Here is a 22064-nt window from a genome sequence, read left to right as displayed (position 1 = left end):
AACGTGCATCTCCAAGGGAGTATTAGTGAAGAACAAGGGAATGGAGGAAAGCCCCACCCACAACCTTACCGCTGTGGATGTGATTGACATGGCCTCTGGATGTGTTCAAAGAGGTAATTCTCCTGTTTCTCTGCTGGTTCTGCCCAGCCCTGAATTGCTTGTTTCCCTGCTGGTTCCACCAGGCCCGATGTGATCTGTGATCCCTCTCAGCTTCACTTTCCGGCCTCCGCTGACAGCCAGTTCCTCTCTGCTGGCTCCCTTCAGCCCCTCTGAATCTCCTACACCATTCTGGGTGGATCTGCCTCTGAGCTTTAGGTCATCAGCTCCATCTAGTATGAAGGATTCCCTTGCTATATCTCCAGCCTCAGGACCCATTGCTCCACCTCGGTCTGTCGATCTACCTTAGCGCCTCCCTTCCACGGCTCTGCCAAAAACCATCATCCTGACAGCTTCAACAGGCTTCCTTGTCCCACAAGCGTCCTGCACCTACCTGCACCTTCGGCTCCATCTCCGTCTTCCCCCCAGCTCCACCTTCGTCCTCCATCCCATTGGCTGCCCCTCAGTCCTCAGATTCCCTGGTTCCACCTCGGACTCCTGTCTTTGCGATGTTGCGTGGGCACTTCAGCTCATCATCTCCACCTGGGTCTCTTTCTCCAGCGGCTACATCTCCATCGGTCTTAATATTTGCCCTGGAATATTTGTTTTTTTTGGGGTTCACTCCCTCCTTCAGAGCCCCTGCTCCTTCCCAGTGTATTTGATTGTTGTATTCAGTTCACCTGTTGTCTATTAATTAGCACATTAGTTCCTTGTTTGGTTTACTATTTATACTTGTTGTTTTCCTGCTGTCTTTGTTCTGTCTCCATCAATTAATACTATAACCACCTTTGACACTGACAATGCTTTACAATGTGTTATATTGTTCTACAAAGGCCAGTTACATCTGAGTAGAGCTTGTGATTAAGAAGGGGCGAGAAAATGCCTAAACACGTACTCAGCGCTGGTAATAACAACACACTGAGCCAGCTAACCAATCACAGCACATTTTATATTTCGAAAGGAGGGGATTCATCCAAAACGACGCGTTCAACCAGACTGGGGAGAGAGGAGCCGTAATAATGTAAAATATGTTTTTTTTTATCGTTTTTTTGAACAATCAAGCATGAATCATATTCTAGAACACCCCAAAACCAAAATCCAGACTTTATAAAAGGGCATAATAGAACCCCTTTAAATTATACTGTTTACATTAACATGTTCATGTTTAAGCAATAAGGTATGAGTGGCCATATTTTGAGAATACCCATGTCTAAATGTGTTATACAGTGTACACAGTTTCAACTTGACAAAAAATCAAACAGAAAAAACACCATTCACCTCAAGCATGATATTTTATGTCTTCTCACTAAGACTACATTCACACTGCAAGCCTTAGGGCACAATTCTGGTGTATTGTATTGTTTGGATCTGATTTTCTTGTTTGGCGTTTGGATTTTTTTTGAATGTGGCCAATATCAGTTTTTTGCTTCTATATAGCTGCACCATAATAATTATGAGACACGCTTCACTGACTACCTTTGCAGTTGTCTTCCATATTAACTCAATTGATTAGATTTTCCATTATTTATGAAAAACACTTCCCTGTCATTGACAAAGTTTGTCTTTCCATGTTTTCACTGTTGTACGGTAGGGGCAAATGGAAGTGGCTCAAATTAGTATAAGTATATACAGTATACACTCACCTAAAGGAATTATTATTATTAGGAATTATTATTATTATTATTAGTAATACCTATATTCAATTCAAATACCTATTCAATGCATTTAGGGGTGTGGTCTTGGCCAAGAAAATCTCCTGAACTCCAAACTGAATGCCAGAATGGGAAAGAAATTTTGAGCATGGCATGGTTGTTGGTTCCTGATGGGCCGGTCTGAGTGTTTCACAATCTGCTCAGTTACTGGGATTTTTACGCACAACCATTTCTAGGGTTTACAAAGAATTATGTGAAAAGGGAAAAACCAGCATGCGGCAGTCCTGTGGCCAAAAATGCCTTGTTGGTGCTAGAGGTCAGAGGAGAATGGGCCGACTGATTCAAGCTGGTAGAAGAGCAACTTTGACTGAAATAACCACTCGTTACAATCGAGGTATGCAGCAAAGCATTTGTGAAGCCACAACACGCACAACCTTGAGGCGGATGGGCTAAAACAGCAGAAGACCCCACTCATCTCCACTACAAATAGGAAAAAGAGGCTACAATTTGCAAGAGCTCACCAAAATTGGACTGTTGAAGACTGGAAAAATGTTGCCTGGTCTGATGAGTCTCGATTTCTATTGAGACATTCAGATGGTAGAGTCAGAATTTGATGTAAACAGAATGAGAACATGGATCCATCATGCCTTGTTACCACTGTGCAGGCTGGTGGTGGTGTGGGGGATGTTTTCTTGGCACACTTTAGGCCCCTTAGTGCCAATTGGGCATCGTTTAAATGCCACAGCCTACCTGAGCATTGTTTCTGACCATGTCCATCCCTTTATGGCCACCATGTACCCATCCTCTGATGGCTACTTCCAGCAGGATAATGCACCATGTCACAAAGCTTGAATCATTTCAAATTGGTTTCTTGAACATGACAATGAATTCACTGTACTAAAATGCCCCCCACAGTCACCAGATCTCAACCCAATAGAGCATCTTTGGGATGTGGTGGAACGGGAGCTTCGTGCCCTGGATGTGAATCCCACAAATCTCCAACAATTGCAAGATGCTCTCCTCTAAATATTGGCATTTCTAAATCTCAATATTCAATATTCCTCTCAATATTCAACATTTCTAAAGAATGCTTTCAGCACCTTGTTGAATCAATGCCACATAGAATTAAGGCAATTAAGGCAAAATGGGGTCAAACATATAGTATCAGTATGGTATTCCTAATAACCCTTTTGGTGACTGTATATACTTGTATAATAGAAATGCAGTCCATTTACCATTTAGATATTTAGATAAAAATCCAAGATCAGATTCCATATGGATTGTGTTGGACACACCACTATGGAAAAAAAACATATATGACTTGCATGTGAGAAAAAAAAAAGAAAAGAAAAATCCACCTTTGCCTACAATCTGAACACTGCCGGATTATTTTGTATTAGGAAGAATAAAAAAAAAACACAACAGTGATATTGTTCTCTAAATTGTGTAATTTGTATTGTTTGTAAATTTGTATTGACATTCAAAAATCACATGAAATCATTGTGTTACTTCATCATTAGAGCCAATACACTACCGATTTCTTGTGTGTTGTAATCCAAAAGCAAAATGCCAATATGTAATTTAAATGGAGAATGACATTTAAGAGCTTCAGGTCTGGCGAAGATTTTATTTGAAGAACTTCAACTTTGGGGTTTGTTCCCAAAACAAAGTTATTTTATAGCCTCATTCCAATGTTGCACAAGTACTTTAGGATTGTTTAACTGTGTTTTTTCAAAAGCTTGATAGCCCTTGATCTTTATGGAAATGTCTTAAAAATTCTTAAAATTTATGTTTCCATTTTTTTCTTGACTCTTTTATGTTCCACTGAAAGAAATTAAATAATTATATTAACACATCCAGAGTGACTAACAATGGAGCAAGAGGGCAACAGATTGTAAATCCTCTGGTAGGAGTGTGCCTCTGGTATATACGTTCTGATGACGTGGTAACATGTAAGGGGCACAATGGATCTCAGGGAGCCAAGGAAATGAGAAGTTCCTCTGCATGCATCTCGTATGCAGTGTCCTATACATCAGGAAGCTACCAGCGGCTGCTCTTAAGGGAATAAAGCCTAATCTCTCCTCTACACAATGCGCTTCGAAAACACCATGACGTCGTAGAGTATCCTTGGTATTTAAAACAACAAACGAAAACAAAGCTCCACACAGGATAAAAATAAGCACTATTGTATAATTAAATTTAAAAAACAAAATAATAAATACAAAAGTTTTACTCTGGCAGGTGTATTCCAAGGTGAAAGGGTTTGGTAAACCTTCCTAAATATTACTGGCGGGGCATTTGTGAATTTGTGTTTCTTGAAAACAAATGTTCACACTCAGTTAAATGCATTGATTTCCTCTTGTGGGGGATGGGGGGTCTCGCTGTGCCTGTTGCTAAAGGGATTAAACTCAGGGTAGCCTCTTTTTATTCATTCAGGGGCAAAAACTCTCACAGTGGATCTTGTTTTTGAGCTCAAGTGTGCTCTCAGAACTATTAGAATGAAGTAATACTGCTGAAAGGATTGTCTCAGCACTTTTAAATAGTAGATATAGCTGAAATATATTAAACAGTGCAAATAACAGTAGTAAACTATTTGCATCTATTGGATTTTGTAGCATTTAGAGTGCTTTATGGTCATTTTTAAGTTGAGATCACATGCTCTCACAAGCTCTGTATGAGGATGAAATTGGTCTTAATGCTGTGAATGGTTGAAGAAGAAAATTTTGACACACTTTTTTCGACTGCAAAATGTTAGTGGAGCATTTCTAGTTAGTTAACATTCATAGATAATCTTTTCTACTTTGTACCACTGTGCCCAGATAGCAAACTGACATTGAATCAACGTGGAAACGACGTCTCTCATGACATTGAAACAACGTTGATTTGCTCATCGAATTAACGTTGAACCAACGTCAGACGCGGCATTCTTCAAAGCTAAATGAAATCGAAAATTGGTTTGCTTTCATAACGTTGAAACAACGCGTTGATTTCAAGTTGATTTTCCGTTAGTTTTGAAAGAATGACGCATCTGACGTTGGTTCAACATTAATTCGATGAGCAAAACAATGTCAGATCAACGTTGTTTCAATGTCATATTTCCACGTTGATTCAATGTCAGTTTGCTATCTGGGTGGTTACTCTGCTGGAACACCCGTGAATTTGAGAGGAATAGACTGCATACATCCTCTAAATAAGTAATTAATATGTAATAATAAGTGATTAATGAATAAATAAGTAGCCTAAATTCCAAAAATTCAGACAAAAGCTCAATTTATTGGGAGATGCCACTATATGGCTGTATATTTACCATATTCACAAATGGGGGGGTTGGGGGTATCGGGGGTGCCATTTTGAATTTTTAATTAAAAATAGTGCAAATTTCAAATAAAGTTGTGTAATTTTCATCATTAGATATATTATTACTGTTGTTCGCTGAACATATCATAAATTAGTTGTCTAATACTTATATTTGCATCTTTCCACAATCTCTTATTGTGTTGAGAACTCCTCCTCCAAACTCCACCCATGTTGTAAATATCTTCAACACTTCTATGTAGCATATAGGATGCTTTAAATGCCAATGGTGATAAGGCTTTATTGTAAATTAATTTAGAAAATCTATAAAGAAATATTTCAAGATAAAAAATATGATCAAATATATACTTTCAGAAATGACAAAGATGCTATCTACCATTGAAAACTCTGGCTCGGGGAAGCGCTCAACAGTCTTGGCTTTTACCCTTGCTGTGAATGACTGTGGTTTGTGCTTTAGTGAAAAGCCTGGAGAACATTCAGAGGTGTTTACAGCTAGCTTTCACTTCAAAACAATGTCATTAATGGTCACAGTAATATGCTTTGATAAAATGACTTTAATTTATACAGCAAGCCTGTGTTTGAATCTGATGCTGATGTGTTTTTCTTTGTGATTTAAGTGTGCATATCTACAAAGACAACTGCAATTCAAAAAGGTTCTTTGAAACACTGACAAAAAGCAAGCAAATGGTCAGTTAACATCAAGGTTTCCATGTTGATTTGGCACTTCCTGTCTAGTTCCGTTGCCAAGATGAGCTGAATAGCATGGGTTTTCACTAAACAATGTCCCATTATCGGCTGTCCATTGAGTGAACCTGGGATCTTGTGTGTAGACTATAAAATCGTTGTTCCAACACCCCAAACCTGCATGACACAAGCAGACAAAATGAGAGTTCTTATTTTTCAGGAAATCCTTAATAACAATATACTGCATTGATTAATCATATGTTCAATCTGTTGTGTTTTTCTGAAACAGCTTGTTCATAAAGCATGGTCAGTGACAGTAAATTTGTCAAGGATGTAACTGAATAACTGGTAAACGATATTGCCACAACTTTGTGTTTTCTTTGCTGCATCTTCTGTTTGCTTGAAGAAGAAATTTACAATTGAGGGAAGTAGATTCCAGATTGCTTCCTTCCCATGAAAAACCCTTGATGGTCACAAAACAAGAGAAAGACGACAATTCAATCTCCCTAGAGATGGTCTTTGTGAGATTCCCTAATCTATTTCTGCTGTCACGTCACTAACTCTCAATGACTGAACATTCTCACTAGTAGTCCCAGCCTTTGCTGTCTGCTCTGCACTTAAATTTATGAACTATAAGCTAGCATCCAACATGCAAGTGTTTTTTTTTTTTTTTTTTGGGCCATGTGAATAAGTCAGATCACTGCCAGACTTGGGAATCTTTGCAAGCCTCATGTGCTGCAGCAACTTTTTGCTTTGGACTGGGTGACACTAAAAGCAACATAAGCTCAGTGATTGTAAGGTAGCACTCTATTGATATTCCTCAAATTTTCTGATTTAGCTTTGTTATAAACCCTTTTACCCCAAGTATTAAAATGAATTCAGCTCAAACTTGTACTGTTAAAACAGTGAGACCACCACACTTACTCTTGCATTTTCTCGGCATCTTTAATAGAACTGGCACACTCGAGCACTCGAGAAGGTGTAGGCATGGGAAGGGAAGCCATCAGAGGCTCTCATTTCTTGGTGGTTTCATATCTCTTGTGCAAAGTTCTCGAGGAAATTCATTGTGTCTCTCTTTTCCTTTGAACTTGTATTTAGTCTGCCAACACTTGTTAACTAAGCCCAGACCTCATTCAAGCCTCATTGAATTATTACATACTGTTCAACATGGTCAGAATATACAAAAGTTATGAAAATTATATTTTATATCCAGTTGAAATGAAATTATCAATTTTAGAGAACAATATTTTATTATTATTATTAAATTGTATTGGTTAAGTATATGCCTTAAAAGATACTTTAAAAAAATTTTTTGTGAATATTTGACTTTGACTTTATAAAACTTTACCAACATTATAAGAGAACCTCAAGGAACATATTTAAATTAAAAAAATAATGTTATGGCCGCTTTATTGTAGGAAATTCTGTCTTTAATCTGTCTAATGGCTCAAATTGGGGTTCTGTTAAAGCCTTCAGGACAATGCCTAGATCCCATGAGAGAATTAACCAAGCTCAAGATCTGAGCTCCTTTCAGAAAGCATTTGACAAGAGATTGGAAACCAATTGTGTAACCTCCATAACCCATATGGTTATCCGAGATAGCCACTACATATCTCCTACATATCTCCTCTAACTCTGTTAGACCAGTCTCCAATAGGAACTGGAGGAATGACAAGAGTAAATCAACATCACATGAACCTGGGTCCATTTCTCTTGACTGACATCATCAATAGAACCTTTCCCACTAAATAGCTTAAAGCCACCTTGTAGAAAGTGCTTTGGCTGCTTGCAGGAAGTGCTTCTCCAAGAGCTCTGAATGACTCCTGTCTAGTCGCCAGACAACTAGTTTGTACTTCCCTGGATTCCCCATATGAGTTCTATTACTTCAGGTCTTGGTTCTTCTTAACATTGTGTGTATTATAGCTAGGGTTGGGTACTGAAACTCTGTGCCAGTAGGGAACCGGTTCTGACGTAAACGGTAGTAACCAGACCGAATAAGAACAAAAATTTTGGTGCCTGATTTCGGTGCCTGAGTCTCTATGGCATGATGCGCACACAGGCAAAGTCTCTCCCTCTCCGCCGTGCACGCACTATACGGTTTATTGGAACACAGTCTGATCTGTCTCACATGCGCGCCGTTGCTCGCTCGCTCTAGACTTTGGGAGATTTTAACTAATTTGCGGGCATCAGGGAGCTGTTATCAATATGCAGGAGACTCCCAAAATGTCTGCTGATTGCAAGGGGATTAATGTGCCTGCGCTGTCCGTCCCAGAGGTTGCTCCCTTGTCCTCTGTACTCCCGTTATGGCAATGGGCATTTTGTGTGTTTGGGCCGCACACTGCTCTTCACCTAATGAACCCGCTTTAACCCATGAGTCCACTCCAGAGCCTTTTTCTGACCAGAGTCAATTCCTTTCTAGCCCAGGAACTTCCTGTCTGACTCAACGTGACCGCAGAAGTCATATCATGGGCTGGAGAGACTCTAGAGGTTGTATCTGAACTTCCTGCCTGTCTCTACATGAACGCAGAGGTTGTACACAAACTTCTCGACAACCTGAAATATGTTGCTGGTCCAGTTATGCCCATGGAGGAAACCACAGAGCCACCGGCCTGTTTTGACACTGCCCCTGTGGTCAATGCTAACCTTTCTGTGCTTTATGTTTCAATCTTTCTTGATCAGTAGTCATGGTCTCTTATGGTACCAGAATTGCCATGATGGCCTTCAGCAATGCATTGGTGGACTCTGCTGTGGTGGTCTTCAGACTCATCTACAGTGTTGTGGTCTTCAACTTTACCGTCTCAAGCTTTGCTAAGGGGGTGACCTGCCTGGTCTGCACAACCCTGGTCATCTGCCAAACCTGCACCACCCAGGTCCTCTACTCAGTCTGCTCCACCTTGGGTTCCTGGTCTACCTGGGTCGGCGGCCCCTCTTCCAATGCATGGACCTGGCCAACCTTCCTGCCCCCAGATCCGCCTCCGATCCACCTCCCACGGGTGTGGGAGAGCCTGGAAGCCGCTAGCTCGAGGGGGGACTGTTTCACAATCGCCAACTGCGAGTGCCCTTGTACGCCAGCAAAGGGCATGCTTACCCCTCACTCTAAACATATCATGGACTCAGTTTCTCACAATGCTTTGTCTCTCATCTGTGCAATCATGTGCAGCTGTTTCCCATCACCTCATTATCCCTTAGTCTCTCTGCCTATTTACTGAGTTCAGCTGTTTGTCTAATGTGTAGTCTTGACCTGTGTTCCACATCATTACTGAGCATTTCCTTGTTTTCCCTGGTGTTTGATTTCTACCTGTGTCCTGAATTTTTCATTCCTGTCTTGCCTCTGGATTTGTATGTCTGTTTGGACTTATTTTCTGTGATCTGACCTTCTGCCTGTTTTATGGCCTGCAACTTTGGGTTGTGCAATCAATAAACTGCATTTGGATCCTCAATCTCTGTGCTCAGTGCTGTACGTTACAACATTTTATTGTGTCTTGTTTTACTATAAACAGTTGTCCCTCTTTTGCCACCCTTTTTTGTGATGTCTTTTGAAATATTATTGTCTTTTAAAACCTATGTTGATTCTTTGATTTACATGAAGAGTGTTGCTCATTTTTCAGAGGAAGCTATATTTAGAGAATTTGCAAAAAATATTTTTCAGAATTGTCTCCAGATCACAATGTTGGCATACAGTGAATGTGAATGTGTTGCATTTGTTTATAAACATTCATTGTGAAACTAAATAAAATGATCCAACTGTCAGATTATTTGGCAACACCTTTTCCTGAGTGAATCAAAATGCTTGGCAAAATTCTGCAACAGACTTCTGACTTATTTTGAAAATAACATTCCCAAAGATCTCCTTGATAACAGCAACTTTGAGAACATAAGCTGTTTTCATTCACTGTTCCCTACATTACTCCACTAATATATTCCACTTGAAAGAGTGAATCAATCTGAGTGAGTGAATTTGGACACTGACTGCACTAGAATGGCTGCCGCTTTTGCATAGTTTGTTTTGCTGTTTAATAATCATTTGAAACATGGAAACTGCAGTAGTAAAATAAAAAGATCTGTGTTAAAATCTGTCAAGGAAACTAGCTTGTATAAAACTTAACTAAACAGTTTTATAATCAGGTAAAAAGGAAATGTATACCTGTATGATATTACACTGTATCCACATTGGACAGTTTGGAAAATGGATGTTTGGATTATTCAGCTGCGAGCGCCATCTTCTGGCAAGTCATCGGAAATCATTTGGCGAGACCATCACAGTGCATTATGGGTATTATTTAGGTGTTGAGCATGCATCGGTTGTAGACTTGATATTGCAGTGCATTGTGGAAATACTGTAAGTGCACTTGATAAGGTCCACTATGGTTTCGGACACCAATGCTGTCTCCTCGAATAGTGCTCTATTTTAGAGTATGGGGCAGTTCCGAACACAGCCATTGTCTCCTGTTATCGCTTAATAATATGTTTAACAATTTTCTAATAGAAAAAAATGTACATGAGATTTCCAAAAGTCTGGAATGCAAAGGTCCCAAATAGAGTAAACTGCTGAAATAGCTCTGAAATAAACACTGCATAGGTTTAAAACAGCAGCTGTTTGTGTACAGAGAGCAGATGTACACTGATAAGGGCACTTCTAGGTTACTATTATGTATTGCCTGTTCTGTGCTTTTATTTTGTCATGTGAACTTTTAGTTTTTTGTGCTTTTTCCTGTTCCTCTCATTGTTCCGTCATTATTTACACCTGTGTCTAGTTAGTCTGTGGACTGCTTTTTATATAAGTGTTCATAATTACACTGTCAACTCTCATTCCTGTGTAATAATCAAGACACTTTACTGCCGTACCATGAATGCAGCAGGCGCGATGACTAAACTTAGTCCCGGTCATGTTAGAAGCTGGAGACTATTTTCAGGCGCTGCGTCATAACATTTAACACATAACACTCATGGTACGACAGTGAAGTTTCCTGATTATTACGCAGGAATGACAGTATAGTTCCTAGTCATATCAGCCTAGAAAATCGCAACTTTACATTTTCCGTCTGTCTTAGTGTACGATGTAACTATAGAAGAGTCAAGTTTTAAATAGGAAAAACATCAAAACACTAATTTTTTTGGCAGAAATGCTAATGGTCTTGATGTATGCTAAGCTATGCTAAAAGTGGTACCGCCAGAACCTGAGATCGGCTGAATGGATTCAAAAAAGGTAAAACTCAACAGTTTAACTCTGGGGGAGTTGTAAAATGAGCATATTTCCAAAAAAAGTGGAGTATCCCTTTAACAGCAACACATTTCTAAGGGTTTGTATGTGTTGACGGCTGGTTAGAGGGCAGAAAAGTGAGTGCTTTACTGTTTCAGTTCACTGTTCAGTGTTGCCACGGTCATTACCCTGTTTGCTCTGGCACTGGCGATGGGTCCTGTTTCCCGAAAGAGAAACACGTGTGCGTTTGTGTCTTTTTCAAGATGTCATTCCACCTGTGCACAGCAAAAACTCCAGTGTTAAATTAACTCTCCTGGGAGTTTATTTGACTCCAGACTCAAGAGTGTTAAAGTGTTAAAAAATGAGTGTTAAATTAACACTCAAGAGTGTTAAAGTTAATGAGCTAATTAAGTGATTAATTTAGTGATAATTGACCATCATTGAAGACACCTGATGATCACAGGCAGAATCGCTGAAGAAGAAAAATCTCATTTTCGAAGTCACCATAATGGTGATCATTATTTGCTTAGAGAAAAGGTGATCAGGTGCTGTTGATTATGGTTTGACATAACTCACTAAGCAAAATGATGTCCAAAAGATGTTTTTCAATGTCTTTGTCACAAAAGGCAGAGTTTGAAAAGACTTCCACTAAGGGGCCAGAATGAAAGTTTTTATGACGTCTTTTTTTGACGTGTTCTGGACATCTGAAAAAGACGTTAATGGATCCTTCGTGCAAGGTTAAAAACTAGTTCAAATGTGGCCATTCTCAACATTATTTATGGTCTATACTGGTTTATACTGTTTCTGGACCAAATAAAAACTCTCAGGATGCATTAAATTAGAACTTATGTTTATTTCTTTTCCTTACATTGTTTAGATGGTGATATTTATTTCATTTTGAGTCACCATTGTGGTGATCAGTGTTTGCTTTAGTTGGGCTCTTGGTCCCAATAATTAGTATTCTAGCTTTTCTTTGGCTGTTGTAACTGTGTGTGTTTGAATAACACCATTGTTGTGACAGAGAAAGCCAAGAAAATTGGCTCTCATCAGCTCCTTGTCGGCTGTTGACGATGATGATGATGAAATCAATATAAAGTGGGCATTTAACGTTGTGTTTAGACTTTTGTGTTTGTATCTGGAGTTTATAACCACCAATCTTGTGGAACTGCATTATTTGGCCTAGTAGTTGGACAAAAAGCAAATTTACACAATGTTTTGAGAAAATGTTCCATCTAGTCACACACAGACATCAAGATTTTGCATATGATTCACAAAAATGGTGACAATAAATAAAAAAATGCTTCATGCCGCAATGCATGATGGGTAGCTTTCATAGTACAAAACATCCTCGATTCCCAGGCTTTTTTTGTTTTGGTTGTCACCGTCGTTGAGAATCATATGCAAAATCTTGATATCTGTGTGTGACTATGTGTTTCAATTTCTTAAAACATATTGTATGCAGTGGTCATTATAAAGTTACTGGTCCAAATAATGCAGTTCTACGAGATGAATAATTATACATTTCAGATATAAAAACATAAGTTTAGATGATTTTGTCATCATCAGCAAGCATCTGAAGACATCTAATTTTTAATTTTCTTGGCTTTCTCTGCACAATCAATGGTGTTATGCAAACAGTTACAACAGCCAAAGAAAAGCTAAAGTAAAAAGAATTGGGACCAAGAGCCCAACTAAAGCAAACACTCATCACCACAATGGTGACTTAAAATGAAACAAATATCACCATCTGAACCACATCTAAACAATGTAAATAAACTAATTTATTTCAAATTGTAAATTTAATGCATCCTGAGAGTGTTTCTTCAGTCCAGAAACAGTTTAAATTGTCTAAATAAGACCATGAGTTATGTTGAAAACATGTTGAACTTGTTTTTAACCTTGTACGAAGGATCCATTAATGTCTATATCGGACGTGCAGAACACATCACAAAAAGATGTCATGAAAACTTTCATTCCAGCCCCTCAGTGGATCAGCCCCATCAGACTTTTGTGACAATAACAATATCTAAAGTATAAAATGTAAGGGTTGACAGACTGCCCCACTGAAGCAAACACTGATCTCCATAATGGTGACTTATAATTTTGATTTTTCACTTTCAGTGATTCTACTTGTTAACATCAGGTGTCTTCAATGTTGGTCAATTATTGCTCAATTAATCACTTAATTATCTCATTAACTTTAACACTGCTTCAGAGTTAATTTAACACTCTTGAGTGTGGAGTCATATAAACTCCCAGGAGAGTTAATTTAACACTGGAGTTTTTGCTGTGTGCGTTTCTGGATGCAGTCGTTCCCTTTTCCTCTCTGACAGTCACAATCACGTGTTTGAGTTATATATTTATGTGTGTGTACACACACACACACACATATATATATATATATATATATACTGCCCTACAAAGCAAAAAGGCAGTAACTACGCAGAGTGCAGAAAAATGACTTTTGCTAGGGCTTTTTGCAGTTACTGTACAAACGACTACCATTTTTCTCTAAAACGACACGCATTTAAGATAAGATGTTTTGTCACATAACAAAGGATGTCTTGAATGTCATGAAAATTGTAATAATTAATGCTTTACCAAAACTGCAGTTACTGCCTTCACTCAAAAAAATGATGTGTTGGCTTTACTTAACTTTTTCATGTAAACAGGTTCCACCGGTTCCACATAACTTTGTTTTGTTAAACAAACATAATTTGTTCATGTTACTTCAACATCATGGAAGTCATTTTAAGCCATCCAATCAAACTCTGAGCTGAGTGTTAAAGTTAATGAGACAATTAAGTGAATAACCGAGTGAGGATTGAGCATTATTGAAGACACCTGATGATCACAAGCAGAATCACTGAAGGAGAAAATCACAAATTGTAAGTCACCGTTATGGAGATCAGTGTCTGCTTTAGTTGGGCTCTTGACCCCTATATTATTAACTTAAGATTATGTTTGGCTGTACATGAGTTATAACAGCCAGGTGATCACATAGAAAAGGTGGAACAGGGGATTGAATCACCAAACTTCCGGTTTGTAGTCAAACTGCATGAACCACTGTTAAATTTACCTTATGGATCATACCAGCACTGCTCTTGCAGAACATACAATTTTAGCCTTTTCAATGAAATTCAAATGATCAAATCAATAAACAAAAAAAAAATTTCTGGGTGCCACCAATCAAAATTCATTCATGGCTCCCATCATGCATTGCTGCATGAATAAATAATGAGCTTAAGACTCCTAAAGCAGAATCACAAGGAAAAAAAATCTAAAATTGTAAGCCACCGTTATGGAGATCAGTGTTCGCTTTAGTTGGGCTCTTCGCCCTTATATTATCAACTTTATATTTTAATTTACTGTTGCATCTGAGTAATACCTGCCAGATGAACAAAGATAAACAATTATAAAATGATGTTGGACATACAATGACATTCATCATTTGAAATTTATGTCTGTGATTTATTCTGTTGGTTACTGCATAACTGAAATTCTGCATAAATATCCAGAATGTTAAATATAATATAATGGATTTCTCAAAAGTTGTATTTTTACAAAAAAATATTTCTTTAAGGCACACACAGACGTCAAGATTCAGTCAATGCTTCTCAACAACAGTGACAAGTAGAATATTCAATTAGGAAAAGTAAATTACATAGACAATTCAGATCATAATTTATTCAAACCGCAATGCATGATGGGAGACATTAATGAGTTGTGATTGGTGGCAAGAAGGACTATTAATGTCACCACGATTGAGATAGACAGGCTGATTATTGATATCTGTTTCTACATAAAGATTAAGTGATTTGATCAGAATAGTTTTATTAAATATTTTCTGTTATAAGAAAATACAGATATGTTGTATAATCACTAAACTGTTGCTAGCAAGTTAATCCTAACCATCAGAATTATGAATTTTTGGAGTTTTCAGATCACAGCATGATTATGTCAAAACATAACCAACACTATCGGATCACAGTTTTCTTTGTTCATTTGCCTGTTATAAATCGATAACAGCAGCCAAACAAAGTTTAAAGTAAAAGTGTAAGGGTCAAGAGCCCAACTAAAGCAAACACTGATCTCCATAACGGTGACTTACAATTTGTGATTTTCTCCTTCAGTGATTCTGCTTGTTAACATCAGGTGTCTTCAATAATGCTCAATCATCACTCAGTTATTCACTTAATTGTCTCATTAACTTTAACACTCAGCTCAGAGTTTGATTGGATGGCTTAAAATGACTTCCATGATGTTGAAGTTACATGAACAAATTATGTTTGTTTAACAAAACAAAGTTATGTGGAACCGGTGGAACCTGTTTACATGAAAAAGTAAAGTAAAGCCAACACATCATTTTTTTGAGTGTTTTTGCTTTGTAGGGCAGTATATATATATATATATATATATATATATATATATATATGTCCAGTAAGCTGTGGCAGCTTTTGTGGATGGCTCATGTTCTCAAGCATGAGTCCCCATTACCATGCCCCACCCCCGGGTGCCATGTGGGATGGGTGATCGGAGGATAGTGATGGATGTCTTGACTGGTAACCATTCCCTGTGGGCTCCTCACTCCTCCATCACACAGCTGATAGAATTCCTGTTGAGCATGCTGGTCCCTCTGCCACTACCACTGGACCACCACTGACTCCAGGTTACGTTCGGTTCCTCAGCGAAAAAGCAACTAGTGCGTGCATCCAGTGCCATGTTTATGGGTATTTACGCTAATTCCATTGGCTTGTTCACTCGAAGAACAATGGCTCTCTGACGCGATCCCCATTCAGTCGACCGTCGACTACGTCCTTCGTTCCCTCCTTCAGGGAATGGTGGGTTGTATATGCAACCAGGATAGCCTGGCAAGCCAGACCTATCAAGATGTTAGGTCTGGGAACTCACAATTGGCATACCTCAATCCGAGGGGCGGGATAAAAGTTTGTCTTTCAATATCCCTCTGCACGCTATAGGATAGCGCCACAAACAACCAGAGCAATGAACGGCTGTGGATGAGTGAGTCCATTGCGTTTTCCCTCCAGCGGAGCAAGTTGATATATTAAACTTTTGTCGTCAAAACTCCGAACACATCTTCCTTTTTTAAGAATGTCTTAAGTGACGTTCTCTTAACTCCAAGTAATCCAGAGTCGCGGCCAAAGCCGTTTCGAAAGACCGCTGTTCGCCAGCAGCATCTTGTTTGTTTTCAAGTAGCAGGGAAATCACCTATGGATATCACGTGCAGAACCATCACAACTTTGCCATCATTGTGTTAAGCCCACCCACCAACTCTATACACGATGAGATTGGCCGGACCAGAGTTTGTTTTTTCCACTTCGAAAGCCAACGGAGAGTTGCTAGATCACACTTTACTGCAAAATAATTTTTGCTGCCGCTAGGGTGCGTCTAGATTTCTAGGCTAAAACTATGCCGTTTTGTTTCTTACATGTGTTAGCGAATTTTTTAAATGTATATTTCTTTTTGATCCTGTTCTGAGTTCGCCATTGTTGCAATTATTTCTGCATGATTTATGCTGATTCTTACTCAACCTTATGATGTGTGTTATAACTTGTGCAACTGTTTTAATTTATATAGTAAAATTATAACATTTAATGAAATAACAAAATTTTGTCTTAATTTTTGATTTACTGGTTGAATGAAAATAAACCACAACTCGCTTCTACAGTTTTTGTCTTAGTATTTATTTATATATATATATATATATATATATATATGGGGTATTTTGCTAACTTTTTACAAAAGGTCTTGTGTGTTGTTTGTTAATGTTAGTGCAGTAACTATATACAACTTGTATAAAATATGAATGTATTAGTAAATGTTGAGATTAACATTATTTCAGATTAATAAATGCTGTAGAAGTATTGCTTATTGTTAGTTCATGTAGAAAATAATTGTAACAAATGGAAGCTTATTGTAAAGTGTTACTCGTGTTGATTAACCCGCAAAATACTGGAAGTGACATATCCATGAACTGCACTATAAGACTGTTCTCAAAAGCTGCATATTATATTTTGAACGTTTTTATATGATTATATTAAAACCATTTATAAATCATAATACATCATTGTGAAATCACGCAATTCAATTAAATAATATGCGCTGCAGGTTTGAGAGTAAAGTGCAATGCTTTATTTATTATTTACATTCATGCAGGTTGTGTTTCTTCCAGTGTCTCAGAGCAGCTCAGTTCACTGTAAATGCTGCTCCACATATACTTATGTCATAAAGGTTTAAACCTTCACTCTAAGTTTGCATGTTTTGATATCTGTTCAAGAAACGACAGTGGCTGTAGCATTTATGCTGTAAAGAAGTGGCCAAATATTAAAGATTAAGTGGACATTTGAATTACAATTCACCAATCTTTTGGAGTTTATTTCACAAGTTCACACTTACATATAATTAGAGAGGATAAGATTAAATGCATATTTGCTGTGCTGTCTGGGTGGAGGGTTCCCAGCTCGGAGTTTGGCCCGAACCCCGAGTACTATGTAAGTGTTTAGGACTGGAAGTGTGGAGAAGGGGCGGTGGAGGGAGGAGGGATGTGAGATTGCTGAATCTATATAAACACTTCTTATCATTGATTGCTGAGTGCACTCCACTCGAGTTAATTAACTGAACGTGCTTCTCCCGAACTTTGTTAATAAAACATCATATTATGTATATCACATTATGTTCTTCAACAGTGTTGTTCAATAAAACCAAATTATTAATTGCTTTTGATACTTTATTTGAACCAATTATTATTCCCTTATTGTTATTATATACATTTTAAGTCATTTTAAAGGCTATTGTTCAAAAAAGGCACTTGGGTCCAATTTTCAAAAAAGTTAATGTCAAGCCCATCTCACAAGTTTTTTTTTTTTTTTTTTTTTCATTCTTTGCATAGGGGTAAAAACAAGTTTGAAATACATGAGCAGTAGTATAGTGTGGTCCCACTTTATATTAGGTTTCTTAAATACTACTATGTTCTTTCACACAGTTTAAAGTACAATGTTCTTATTGTAGTCTTGTTGTATTGCTAAACACTTTAGTTACTATTGAGGTTAGGGACAGGTTTAGTAGTATGGTTCAGTTTAATGATGAGCTAAGTTGAAGTTGTTTCAAAAGTGTAATTATAGATGAATTTGCAGAAATTGATTATAGATAGATGCAGGCATTTTTAAAAAAAAGCACAATGTAAAAACATGTATGTAAATCGTATCAAATGTTAATACATAGTACTTAAAGGCACTTAACATAAAGTGGGCCTGAATTTGTAAATATTCAAGCAAGACAATGAAAAATAGTTTTACATGATCACGCCATTGGTCACAATCACTGACCGTTTAAAACAGTGGACACTTGTCTACACTGGATGTGAGCATTAGGTCCTATCAAAACAAATAGATCCCATTATAATCAATGATACTATCTACACTGGTTACAGTATACAGATGCCCGTTCAATTTCTGGTGTACTTCACGCAACAACAGGAAAAATAGAAGAGTAATGGAACATGTGCATGTTAACATAGGTACAGCATTCAGAAGGACCCCAGCAAACGTATCAAGTGTATGTTTTTTTTTATTTTATTTTTTTTATGGCATCCTGGATTGCATCTGTATGTTTGTTTGGAGCATTTGAAAGCATTGTTGAGTAAACCAGGCCAATGGAATGGAGAGTTGTAAATGTTTGTTGAACGACATTTTGCCATTGGCTCATCTCCTCATTCGAGAGGAGGGGCTTACCGATAGGTCAGTTGTGTTAGAAAACCACAACAATGGCCATTTACTGACAAGACGTAAGGGAAAAGCCCAATAAAATGGATCAATGCAGACATAGGGCCAGATTAACATTAAAATGATAATTAAAGCTGCAAGCAGCAATGGGCGGGCCCTCGCACCTGTAGCACGTTGGAGTCTTGAGGCGGCCGCGTTGCATATTCTGCAGCTCAGCCAGTGCGGCTGTGCATTTGCTACGCTGCTTCGTTAAAGGTCACTTCCTGTTGCCAGCAGGTGGCGCTATGACTGTGGGTAAATGTCGGGATGATTTGTTCAGAGCGGGACTCTTGTCAAATGTGTAAAATTTCGTGCGGATCTGGGCATTTACAGCCAAGTTACTACAACTTCCTGTTTCATGGCGAATCATCGACGCCACGGAAACGCCCATCGACGAAAAATGCGCAGAGAGCACAACTTTACATCGTCAGTACCTTTAGAAGGTACAGCAGAAATTTGAAGTCGATCCGACTAAATCCCTAGGAGCAGTTCGTTAAAGTACGGAGTGTGTAATCGTCCCAAAATGGCCTCCAAATTTAAAATGGTGGACTCCCTGTAAAGTTTAGGGCATCGCTCCAAGAGGATTTTTTGTGCGTCTGGTCATGGTAGATGTACCACATAAATTTCGTACATGTCGGTCAAACAAGCGGCGGGGGGTGCTTCGTTAAACGTCACTTCCTGTTGCCAGCAGGTGGCGCTATGACTGTGAGTGAATATCGGCATGTAAATTTGTTTAGGGAGGGACTCTTGTCAAATGTGTAAGATTTCGTGCAGATCTGGGCATTTACAGCCAAGTTACTACAACTTCCTGTTTCATGGCGAATCATCGATGCCACGGACACGCCCATCAACGAAAACGCGCAGAGAGCACAACTTTACATCGTCAGTACCTTTAGAAGGTACAGCAGAAATTTGAAGTTGATCCGACTAAATCCCTAGGAGCAGTTCGTTAAAGTACGGAGTGTGTAAATCGTCCGAAATCGGTCGCCAAATTCAAAATGGCGGACTTCTTGTCGAGTTTAGGGTATGGCTTCTTGAGGCTTTTTTGTGTGTCTGGAAATGATACACATCCCCAACAAATTTCGTGCATGTAGGTTGAACGTGGACGAGGGGCTAATTTTTTCCAATTTTCTAGGTGCCGCTAGCGAGCCATTTTGCCCTGCCCATCCGCGAAACCCACAAAATATGAAATTTTTCACCAGTCCTGACATGCGTGCCAAATTTGGTGAGTTTTTGAGCATGTTGCGGCCCTGAAAATGGCGCTTACTTTGCAGAAAAAAGAAAAATTACCCTAACAGTTTCAATAGGGCACTGTTAGTGCTCGGGCCCTAAAAATAAGTACATCATGGCCACATTAAGGGTACTGCAACTGTGACAAACTGTTGAACCCCTAAATGTATGATTTTTTTAATTAACTTTTTAAACATTTATTGCACTTTATTTCAGCTCAAGAAAGCCACTCTGATATTCACTGAGAAACAGGCATGGGTGGGCTGTTGAAGTGAGCACAAGGATTTTTTCCCAGTGGGCAATTTGGGTTGTGGCCTGGATTGTTTATACATAAACGGTTTAAGAATGTGAAAAAGACCTAATATTATCAGGGGCACAGCAATTTGGGTGACCGGTAGAGTGGTTCAACTGACATCTTGAACCCTTTCACAACCTCCTTGTTCAGTTGCATTCCAACTGCCAAACTTTGTGGAAGATGCAAATGAATTGTTTAGACTTTTGCAGTAAAATGCCAAATGGTTGATTTAAAAGCAGTTGATTCAAAAGGTTAATCAAAAGTAGAGTATGTACAGCATTTAACATGTGCAATGTCAGGCAGGGAATGACACAGGGATGTGGTCCAAACCCAGATGCAGGGTATTCATTGTAAACAGCAGATGAACAGGTGAGTAACAAACTTGAGGAATAAGCAGATGACAGATGAACCAGCACAGATGAAGAGCATAGATGATAGGACAGGTAATCACAGCAGTGGAGTATACAGCTATAGTAGGTATAAAATATGTGTAGCAAGATTTGGATATGGAGAAGATCCAAGATCGAAGTCAAAGAGAGAGTATCCACTTGGAATGCAGCGCAGTCATCAACGTCCTTGGTGGCGAGCCTAGACAATGGTTTGTGTATGTGTTGAGTATACTGTAGCAGTGGTGAAAAGATGAAAGATGATCATAAACCTCATCAGGCTCTGTGGAAAAAGGAGGTGAAAGAGAAGGATGATGAGGTTTGAACAGTGACATGGAATAAAGGTGCAATTCTATAATGTATTGGTAGCAAGTGACTGGGTCAATCTGCTAAATCTGATGAACTGGATGGAGAGTCAGGCCTTCTGTCTGGGCTAGTACAGCGGTGGATTGGTGTGTCAATCTGTCAATGGATAACTTGGACATGGGCACGGTTCCAATGGTACAAAATGAAAGGCTTTTTTTAAAAGTGATGACTGGAATGTAGGAGTAACCAACCATCTGAGGGAGGGTGATCTGTAAAATCCACTCTGGTGACATCCACATGTCACCATGATTTTGACATATTCCTGGATGTGTTTTTGATCCTGGAAAAAATATTCCTGTCCAAAAATTGTTCTAACCCTATCCATAACTTATCCTTAAAATCAGCAGGAAATGATAGGTGAATAACACTATGTAGAAGCACCTAAACCTGGTTGTAAGTCTAAACTTGACATAAACTGTAAACTTATCCCTTAAATCTGTTTAGTTGGTAATATCAGAAGAGTGGTGTCTGGAGAAAGCATTTGCCTTGGAGTTTTTGGACGCTGGACAACGTGATGTATACGTGATGGTAAAAGTAAGGTTGATTACTTGAAACAGGTGACCAGAACCCTTAAGACAGTTGTGCCACTCCACCAGTGCCAGCTTGAGGAAAGCAGATTCATGAATATGACCCTGTGCATGAGTGAGCAAGAGAACAACTGAGTTCAACAAGCATCTTCAAAACATCTACAAAACCAGATGCCACTGACTTTGCTGTAAAGTTAAAGTACAACTGGACAACTTCGTAGTTTGACTGGTCGAGACTGTTTTCCAAAGAAGGCTCCTGCCTGTATACGTGAAGTGGACTGTTTTTATAAAATATCTTCTTATTAAACGGTCTGTACACTTACAAAGTTCTCAATGCTTCGTTTAGCATGTATGGACCCTCATTATGTTACTGTGTGAGTGTGGGGCTATTTTGAGCCAATGGTATAAACTAGCGTTATACGCTAAACAGTTTTAGAGATAAAACTCTTTGCATTCGATTATCATGAAGACAAATCTCAGAGAACGGTTAACTACAGTAGGTACTAGGGGTGGCACGGTTCACGAAACCGAC

This window comes from Pimephales promelas, chromosome 5 (genome assembly GCF_988280905.1).
Source record: "Pimephales promelas chromosome 5, fPimPro1.hap1.1, whole genome shotgun sequence".
Taxonomy (NCBI): Eukaryota; Metazoa; Chordata; class Actinopteri; order Cypriniformes; family Leuciscidae; genus Pimephales; species Pimephales promelas.
Note: the sequence above shows the minus strand (reverse complement) of the source record.